At 41.8% G+C, this 10,420-nt stretch overlaps 1 long non-coding RNA gene across 2 annotated transcripts in view; it reads right to left on the bottom strand.

The window, feature by feature from the left end:
• Positions 1–913: 913 nt before the first annotated feature.
• The window catches only part of LOC107203646, an 11,038-nt gene continuing 1,531 nt past the window's right edge, over positions 914–10,420 (bottom strand). The window contains exons 2-5 of one of the 2 annotated variants that reach the window (XR_004497333.1): positions 6,107–6,217; positions 1,981–2,205; positions 1,649–1,757; positions 914–1,261 (exon numbers count right to left, since the gene is read on the bottom strand). This is a non-coding gene — a long non-coding RNA (uncharacterized LOC107203646). Of the gene's footprint in view, positions 1,758–1,980; positions 2,206–6,106; positions 6,218–10,420 lie in introns of both variants that reach the window. The other variant, XR_004497332.1, reaches the window with a different exon arrangement.

Consider the following 10,420-nt stretch of genomic DNA (forward strand, 5'->3'; position numbering starts at 1 on the left):
TTCATTCACAATTTATCCATAAAGTACATAATAAAATATGAAATTAAATACTTGAATACATGAAATACAAAATAAACATCTGCTCAACCTTTTGATTGAGGAAAAAATAATCTAATTCAAGTAATGGATTTTTCCCTCATCTAGAAGTCTCTTTTACTCCTATGTTTTCAAATTCTGTTGTACTGCAGTTAACCTATTGCCCATCCTTAGTTAATTCCTTTAATTTACAGTGTCTATCACTATTGTTTTACTATTTATAACATGTTAATAGCTAGTTTAGTGTCCTTTCATTTTACACACAGAAAGTCCAGATTGTGGGGTTATTTTCATACTTCTCTTTAACATGGATGCTACTTGTGATGACTTTATTATTTTGAGCACACCATTGACATTCTAGCTGTTTGATTAAAACACCTTTTTAGATAATTTCACTAATTTTATGGAAGGTAGGGTCTAACAGGATGAAATGTGGAAGGAAAATATTGATCTGAATCCTTTTAAAAGGTGAATTTTTATTGCTTGTCAATGGGATTTGGAAACCCATCCCTCCCTTCAATGCCTTAAGAGGCTGCCTAGAACAGAGACTAAACAGTGTTAAAGGAATAAAGTTGGTATTTATTACAAAGGCTTTCAAAGGATACACCTTGGGCAGTACAAGAGCCTAGCCATGGCTACACCCAAGATGGACAATGGATCACACGTTTTCACACTTTTATAAGTTCTGGTTCATTTACATATTGGGGTTAATTGTCCAGTTACAGCTTCAGGTTCTGAGTCCCATCTCCCCAGACTGCTCTCCTCAGTTTGCTGTTGTTTGTACTTTTTGGGCCTGAAGCCTCAATGGTGTCCTTGGTTCTTGGGCTGGAAAAGGCTTATTTTGTCTAAATAAACTGTGAAGAGAACTTGCTAACATTTTATATGAAGTTCAGAGTTATATACTAATGCAGTACAGTATCTGGAAAATACTAAAGCTAAAACTTAAGGCATCACCCTGCCTTCCCTGAAGATTGTAGTCTAAATCTGGACAAATACTCTGTTACGTATGGAGAATTAGCTTGCAAACTGTTCATTTTATCCCTTCATTCCTCTGAAATACCATAGGGATACATAACATTTTATTCTGGATCTAGTGATATTAGCAATGTTTCAGCAGTGGTTTCTTTTTACATATAGAGAAGGCATCTAAATCTTCGATTTTTCTTGCAGTTAGATAGAATTCTGCATCATCTTTTCCGTTCACCTTCAAATGGCCTCTGTTGTCCTTAAGAAAACAGACAAGCAAGCAAATAAAGCCCAATACAATTTTGAGAAAAAGGAGAAACCAATATCTAAGGTAAATTCCAGGTTTTAGGAGTCTGAGTTTGCTGACCCTCTATTTACCCCTACAATTGAATCATGGTGATGCTCCAGTGTAGCTGCAAAAAACCAGACTCCTTTGAAAATGAGGCAAAATGTAGTGTAGCATTACTTGCCCTGGGGCAACTATTACCTGCTCCTGACATTCCCAGTGCTTGCAGTTGGAGTTACAGAGCCAATACTGCTGTCCCTCAGCCACACCTGACTGGCCTCTCAGAGAGTGATCAGACAGACAGCAAGCTTTTTGTAGCTTAATTAAAATACCTTTCTGTTATATTTTATCCTTCCCCACCTTCCATGTTGAAGGCTGTCTTCCTTGATTAAGCAGATGCATAGATGGCATTGGTGCCAGAACATTTATTATGGATAGTGAAGCTGTGTCCCCAGTTGATGAATCTTTCCTGCTCAAAAACAATGACCATGCAATTTTAATGTTGAATTTGAGATATAGGAGCTATTTAATGGGTGAAGGAAAATTACCAATGAAGATTTCACAAGTAAAATTTGCAACAGCAGTGATAGGAAGAGTTGCAGGGAGAGGGAAAAGAAAAGCATTTTAAGACATTTTAAAATGTTTTTTAAATAAGTTTTCAAAATAAGTAAAAGAAAAGATCAGACTCTCACCTAAATAAGAGTGCCCCTCAGGCAGTGTAACTGGTGGGATTACAGAGGAGCAGCCAGGAGATCCTGTACTATTTGTTCTGTTTCCTTAGGTAGATGGCTGAGGTGTGTTGAGAACGAGTACATCAAGGTGCTGTAGCTTTGTGTCATGCAGGACTTTGAGGCCCAGACAGGTTTGTTCTCAGATAACCAGTGGTTTCAAAAGGAGGCAGCTCTCTACATTGTATTCTGAAATAAATAAGTGAATACATTTTTTATCTGGGCTTTGATTTCAATTTAGGCAGCACTACTCATTCAAGGATTTATAATACTTTAATATTGAAATTATATCTGTTGAATAGTGTTATCTTTAATGCTCATTCTAATTTCCTGAAAACTCCTTGGACAAAAATCTTTGAATGATTGATGAATTTATGAAAATATATTGCAACCAGTAAAACGTCCAGATGCATCATGTCTGGAGTATTAAAAAAAAGGTCACATATAATTATTTTCTTGTTTAGAGACAGGTGAAGAACCTGATTGTGCCAGAGATGGGAGTGTTTTGAAAGTAGCCCAGGACTGGGAGATGGTACCAAAATGTTAATGAGTGGGACCTCAAGTCTCCAGGCGACTTAGAAATTTAAGGCAATTGCAATTAAAGCTGATGCAGGAGCCTGCACAGAAGGATTTTGGTCTTGCATGCTGTGCTCTTCACAGGGCTAAAGCCTCTGGGAGCTGCATTTCTTTACTGGTCCCTGTGAGATTTCACCCCTGTGCTGCTGGGTGTCCTGGGGTGACTTTATGATGCTTGTATCCCCAGTGGTCTGTTCTGTTTGTTACACATTAAGTTCTGCACCTTTAACTCTGGCTCTGAGAGCGAAGTGGGGAAGCAGCAGCGCGCAGTTTGTGTTCTGAAACAGCGCTCGCTGCCCAGCATGCTGCTCTGGGCTGTGCTGCCTGCAGCATGGACACACAGCAGAACAGAGCCCTCCTCTGCTGTTTTAGCTAGCTGAGACAGAGAAGTTCCCTGGCCTGGTTTTTTCTTTTTCCTTGGATCTATTCAAATCTACTCTAGACTGAAAACCCAGACTAACACCAGGAACTCACACCTGTGGCCCACCAGGGCCTGGGCCTTGGCACTTTCCAGTGCTAGGAAGACTAATGAGAAACTGAGTGAGCCAAACTACACCCCACAACAAGGACTTTCTAGATTTACCATCTCTTCAAACAGCAAGAGATTTTATTGTTTAATATTATTCATTTTTTTATGCTTGTGGATACTTTGCTTATTAAATAAACATTTTTTTCCCACTTTTCTCCAAAGAAATGTTTTTCCCGAACCAGTTAGGGGAGGGGCCACTTAAATTTGCTTTCTGGAGGGACCACATTCAGAGGTTTTCTCTCAAATTTGCCCTAAACCAGGACACTGGGGCAGCTGTGCTGCATTGCAGGGCTGCTCCCTGTGCTCACCAGCTGTCTTTAGCCACTCATGGACACCTTGGTTGTGCAGAGGACACTGTGCCTGTGAACACTCAGGATGGCAAGGATGCCTGGCCCAGCCCTGCTGCGCACTTGGTGTCCATGCAGCATTGTCCTGTTTGGAAGGAGGCTCTGTGCAGGCTGTGTTTTCCAGCAGGTTGAAGCTCATTGCAGGACCAAGAGCCAGGACAGGGAAAGGTGCTGCTGGGATGAGTCCTATTCTAACAGGTACAGGGAAGGTACAGGATGGCTATTACAGAGCCCTTGGGTAACACATCTCCCAACTTTCCCTGAGAGAATTTGGTGTGTTCACAGTTAGTTGTCTCCAGGGTTGGTCTGAAGCACACCTTTCACTGACCATGAGCTGTCACATTTTGCAATGGGGCTTTGATTTCCAAATAACCAATCCCATATCTGAAGCAGAGTCAGTGCCCTTTAAAATGAGACGGCAGCAGTCAGACAGCAAGAGCAAGTGGAATGTCCAGCAGCAGCAAGCTCTGTAATTAGATAGGGATAATTCCCTCCTGAGCAGTGATCTTTCTTGAGGAGACTGTCCCTTAAACATTTGTGCTAACATGATTATTGTCACTGCAAATCTAATAAACACCACAACAGAAAGTTGGGGAAGGCTTGAAGCCTGAATGCATAAATAAAACCTTGAGTCTCTTTTATGATGTTGAAGCGAATACTAGTTCACAAAAGGATTATGTGATTTACCTGCAGCTAAGGTACGGATTTGTTTCTGTATCTACACTTGGTACCAAACCTCAACACCAGTCATACAAGTTCTTGTAGCCTCTCTGAGAAAGTACAATACAAGATCTCAACAGATATAGCACAGCTTTCCTCAAGAAATGGACCTGAAATATTGACACACCCCTCCCCCTCCCTTCCTCAGAGAGTCTCAGGAAGCTGATGCTGCATGGGAAAGATGAAAGGGACTGCTATGTTCACTCTTAATTTTGTTGTGAACTTCATTTAAAAATCAGGCACCAAAATAGAGAGAGAGTACAATACAGCTTTCATTTTTGTACATCTTTGAAATTAAGTGCAAGGGATTTTGCTCATAAAGATAGCTCTTTCGCATTCTGAACTGCAAAAATGGTATTCAGACACTTTTTGTTTTTGTTTGCCACTTTTTTCACAACAAAGTCAAGCAAACATTGGCTAAAAGAGAGAAATTAAGTATTTTACTTACTCAGAGGTTATTTTTTCCTGCAGGTATTGTCCTGTAACATTCCAGATTTGTTTTCTTAAATCTGTAATGAATTCAGTTATCTAAAAAAGAGGTGGAAAATTACCACCAAAGATCCTACAGCTGAAAAATGCATCAAATATATGAGAGAGGTGAGAGTAGTTGCTGTGTCTAAGAAAAATTTAATGTGAGAACATTGGAAGGAGGGGGAATCCAAATCAAATGCAATAGGAACAGGGGAGAAACTCCCCTGGAAACAATAAAAAGATAATGAAAAAGTCAATTTTTCCTCTAGTAATGGCCACTACAGGACATCTAGCAGAGGAAGAAGACTTTAAGCATAGCTTATCCTATTCCTGTATTGCTAAGCAACATGCTTAGACTTTCAACTGTTCCGGCTCAGAATGGAAACAATAAAGAAAATGTGTGCATTGTATGGGAGGAGGAGGCAGGTGATGCAGGTCCTCTTGATGTAAAGAAGGTGTATTACAAGCAGGCCCCAAATGCCAGATTTTGTGCTATACAATGATGGGTATTGAGATGGAGCTTGGGAAGAAACATGGGTGTTAGAATGCTGGATTCATTTTGCCTGGCTCTGCACTCCAGTCCAGGTAAGCCCTGCTTAGTCCCAGAACCATCTTTTACCCACAGGTCAACATTTTTCTGTCTCCAGCTGAAAACATTTTCTTCTTTGGGTAATGAACCACCAGAGTGGCACAGAGGGAGCAGGCCACAGCAAAGGTTACAGACATTAACTCATTGAAAATACTGGTATTTTCCAGGTTACATAGGAATATTTTAAGGTGACCAGCTTTTGTCAGGGTAATTTTTAAACTTAAACTTTACTGTGAGAGCTAAATTTGGTTAAAGCCTTGCTGCGTGTGAAGGGGAGGAGCATCTGTTCTGTCCTTCTTCCTCTTGCAGAATGAGAGCTGGCAGCTTTTCTCTGCTCAGGGCAATGTCAGGCTGAGCTGAGTGCTCTCTGGGGCAGAGTCTCAAGAGCTGCTAAACTTTCTCCATTGCTGACAGAGACTGGGCATCGACTCAGCTGAAATCTCACATCCACCAGTTGCTCAGCTATAGGCACAATGCTGAGAACTATTAGCATTACCAGTAGCAGTTCATAGAGTAATAAGTAATGGAAAGGAGGGTTTCTGCCAGGACAGCATGTACAGAGTGGTTTTATGGTACAAAAAATTCACTTGGCTTTGACTTTAGGGGAGCTTTGTTTAATTTCTAGGTTTGTCATAGACACATCCAATTGTAGTTATGCCTAATCTGTGTTCCTAGAACAAATGCTTTCCATAAATAATATAATTAGCCAATCTTGTAATAGTATAGTACTTTCTGTGACCTTTAAAGTGGCTATGAATTTTAAATTGCCTTTCCTTATTCTTTATTTTGATTTTGTAATGAGAGCAAGAAGATGCAGTACCTTTGCTAGTCCCTGAGAGTCACAGTTTTAATACTTACTGCAGCTGCAGAAGCATCATTGACTGGATGTCAGGAAGGCAGCAATGGCTGGGACCCTTCCTTGAAGATACTCTGATGAAAAAAATGCCACCTCTGCTACAAATATAATTTCTGCAAGAATAAACATTTTTTCCTCCATCAGAATCTTAAATTGTGAAAAATGCTGCAAATTTTCTGATAAGACATTCAGTTTTTAATTTGGAGTTGGTTTTGATCTGAAACTGCTCTCTTTTCAATTCTACTATGGAATGGCTTCAAAACAAACCACCCAACTACATTTCCTTAAGAGCAGCTTCAGCTGAAGTAGGATCTGAGTCTTGGTACATTGGACTGTAACTGATATTCACTTAACTCACTCTTGTGCACAGATGATGTTGGAAATTTTTATGTCTGTTTCTCTGCTTAATCATGCATTCTGTGGAGCTATGCTAGAGTAACCAGTTCTGATGTGAAAATTATAAACGTTTAATTTTCACATGATATTACTATGCATTAAAAAAACCCAAAACCAACCAACCAACCAAAGAATACCCAAACCAAAAACCCAAACAAAAAAAAAACCCAAAACCCCACAACCAAAAATACAACTATAGGGTATTTTTATATTATGATGACATTTTTGTCCCAGAATGAATTTGCATCTTTTCAATTTATATAGGAGGTTGAATAACTTCAGTGCTGAATTTTGGTGTTGGGAATTTTATAATGATAAAATCACGGAATATTCTGAATTGGAAGGGATGCACAAGGATCATAGAAGTCCAGTTTCTGGCCCTGCAGAGGAAAACCCCAAGAATCCCACCACCATGTGCCTGACAGCTTTGTCCAAACACTCCTTGAGCTCTGTCAGGCTTGATGCTGGGACAACTGCCCTGGGGATCATGTTCCAGTTTCTGACCACCCTCTAGCAGAAGAATCTTTTCCTGATATCCAACCTAAACTTCCTCTGAATCTTGACAATTGGAATTCAAGCAAATTAGAAAACTAATGATCTTACTGTAGAAAGTCTGCAACATAAACAATTATTGCTGCTCTTTTAAGAAGAAGGAAATGAAATGCAGTGTTTTGGTCACTGTGGCCTGCAAAGCTTTGACTGTAGCCAAGAGTTAAACCCAGCAAAACTGAAACCCAGCAATGCTAAATTTACTTTGTTGCTGAAAGACTGTAATTCTTCCCTGAAAGCTTTAGCAGACTGAGGTAGGACTGACTCTTGTTTTTTTTATCAATAGAATGACTCAGTTGGAAAAGACCTCCAAGATCATCGTGTCCAACCCATGCCCTAACACCACAACTAGACTATGGCACCAAGTGCCACATCCAGTCTTTTCTTTAAACACATCCAGAGATGGTGACTCCACCTTCTCCCTGGGCAGACAATTCCAGTACTTTGTCACCCTTTCTGTAAAAAACTTTTTCCTAATAACCAACCTAAATTTCCCTTGGTACAGCTTGAGACTGTGTCCTCCTGTTCTGTCAGTTGCTGCCTGGTGAAAGAGATGGACCCCCACCTGGCTACAACCACCTTTCAGGGAGTTGTAGAGAGTGATGAGGTCACCCCTGAGTCTCCTTTTCTCCAGGCTAAACAACCCCAGCTCCCTCAGCCGTTCCTCACAGGGTTTGTGTTCCCAGCCCCTCACCAGCCTCGTTGCCTCCTCTGGATGTGCTCAAGTCTCTCAACATCCTTCACAAACTGAGGGACCAGAACTGGACACAGCACTCAAGGTGTGACCTCACCTGTGCTGAGTACAGGGGAAGAATGTTCTCCCTGCTCCTGCTGGCCACACCATTCCTGATCCAGGCCAGGGGCCAGTGACCTTCTTGGCACCAGGGCACAGGGCTGGCTCACGTTCAGCTGGCTGTCACCAGTGCCCCCAGGTCCCTTTCTGCCTTGGGCACTGTCCAGCCACTCTGTCCCCAGCCTGTAACATTGGAGGGGGTTTTTGTGGCCAAAATGCAGGACTTGGCACTTGGATCTGTTAAACTTCATCCCATTGGACTCTGCCCATCCATCCAACCATTCCAGGTCTCTCTGCAGAGCCCTCCTCCCTTCCAATAGATCAGCACATGCTCCCAGCTTAGTGTCATCTGCAAATTTACTAAAGAAAGACTAAATACCCTCAGCCATGTCTGTTGGAACTCTGGATACAGAGAATTTCATGCTTTCTGTGCTGACAGGCACAAACCCACAAGAAAACACTGTGTTTGACCTGAGGCCATGGAAAAGGCTTCCAAAATTAATAGGTAGAACTGAAACTGTGTGTGTGTAGTTTAAGTAGAAGTGTGTCATATCACTTGGTAGAAAATTCAGACTTTAAGGTTTTAGAATATAGTAATATGTATGTAACAAGACGGAGGTTTTAGGGTGTTAACCTGCCTTGTTCTTTCACTTTCTTCTTAATGGATTTTAGTAATATTGTGTGATTGGATAGAAAAGTACACAGTGCAGAATATGAGTGCTTGGTTATTGGGTTAAAAGTAAAAATAAATTAGTTGGCATTTGATAATTGGTTAGTTTATGCTTAAAAGGCCTTGTGGACAGAGCCTGAGGTCACCATTTGTAGCTTGTTAGATTAGTGTGTAGAAGTGCTTACTGTCTGTAAAAATGTAATATAGATAAGAAAAATAAACACCCTAAATGTGAAAGCGAAAGCCATCTCTCTTCTCATTAATCCCGACCCTGCGGAAAAGAACTGAACACTTTTACACATGTCATCAATAAAAACATTGAACAGAACTGGATTCAGCACAGACCCCTGAGGGACACCACTGGTCACTGGCCACCAGCTGGATGCAGCACCATTCACCACCACTCTCTGGCCATCCAGCTGGTTCCTAACCCAGCACAGAGGGCTCCTGTCCAAGCCATGGGCTGCCAGCTTTTCCAGGAGTGTGCTGTGGGATACAGTGTCAAAGGCCTGTTCAGGCTGAAGTACAAATGGACAACATCCACAGCCTTTCCAACATCCACCAGGTGGGTCAGCTGGTCATAAAAGGAGATCAGGTTGGTCAAAAATGACCTACCTCTCCTAAACCCATGCTGGCTGGGTCTGATACCCTGGCCATCCTGTAAGTGCTGCATGATGGCACTCAATATAAACTGCTCCTTTACCTTACCAGGTACTGAGGTCAGGCTGACTGGCCTATAATTACCAGGATCCTCCTTCCTACCCTTTTTGTGAATGGGCCACATTCACACTGGCCAGCTTCCAGTCATCTGGAACCTCACCAGTGAGCCAAGATTGTTGGTAAATTACAGAGAACAGCTTCACAAGCTCATCTGCCAGCTCCCTCATCACCCTGGGATGGATCCCATCTGGTCCCACAGATTTATGAATATCCAAGTGTCTCAGCAGTTCTCTGACTGCCTCATCCTGGATAACAGGGGGACCATTCTGCTCCCTGACACCACCTATCAAACCTGGAGGACAGTTGTCCTGAGGACAAGCTGTCTTCCCGCTAAAGACTGAGGCAAAAAAGGTATTAAGCATTTCCACCTTCTTCTCATCTGCAGTTACTAAGTTCATCCAATAGGGAACAAAGTTTAGTCCTACCCTTCCTTTTGCCATTAATATGTTTGTAAATACATTTTTTATTATCCTTCACAAAAGTTGACAATTTAAGCTCAAACTGAGCTTTGCCCTTCCTAAATTTTTTTCCTACATGCCCTAGCAACCCCCTTAAATACTTCCTGAGAGACCTGACCCCATTCCAAAGATGATACATCCTCTTTTTATTTCTGAGTTCCTTCAAAACCTCACTGTCCATCCAGGCTGGATGTTTGCCTCGTTGACTCATCTTTCGGCACACAGGGACAGTCTGTTCCTGTGACCTCAGGAGCTCTGTTTTGAAGCACATCCACCTTTCCTGGACTCCTTTGTTTTTAAGGGCTGTTTCCCAAGGAACTCTCTGAATAAGTCTCCTAAATAGGCCAAAGTCTGCCCTCTGGAAGTCCAATGTACACGTCTTATTGATGTTCCTCCTGATTTCACCAAATAGCAAGAATTCTATAATTTTATGATCACTGTGCCCCAAGCGACCTCCAACCACCACATCTCCCACCTGCCCATCTCTATTTGCAAACAGGTCTAACATAGTCCCTTCCCTGGTGGGCTCACTCACCAGCTGTGACAAAAAATTGTCCTCCACACACTCTAAAAACTTCCTGGACTGCCTTTTCTCTGCTGTGTGAAGTTCCCAGCAGATGTCTGGCAGGTTGAAGTTGCCTACAAGAACAAGGGCTGATGATCCTGAAACATTCTCCAGCTGCTTATAGAATGAGTTGTCCACCTCTTCTTCCTGGTTGGGTGGACAATA

The sequence above is a fragment of the Parus major genome, chromosome 4A (genome assembly GCF_001522545.3).
Source record: "Parus major isolate Abel chromosome 4A, Parus_major1.1, whole genome shotgun sequence".
In the NCBI taxonomy this organism is placed as follows: Eukaryota; Metazoa; Chordata; class Aves; order Passeriformes; family Paridae; genus Parus; species Parus major.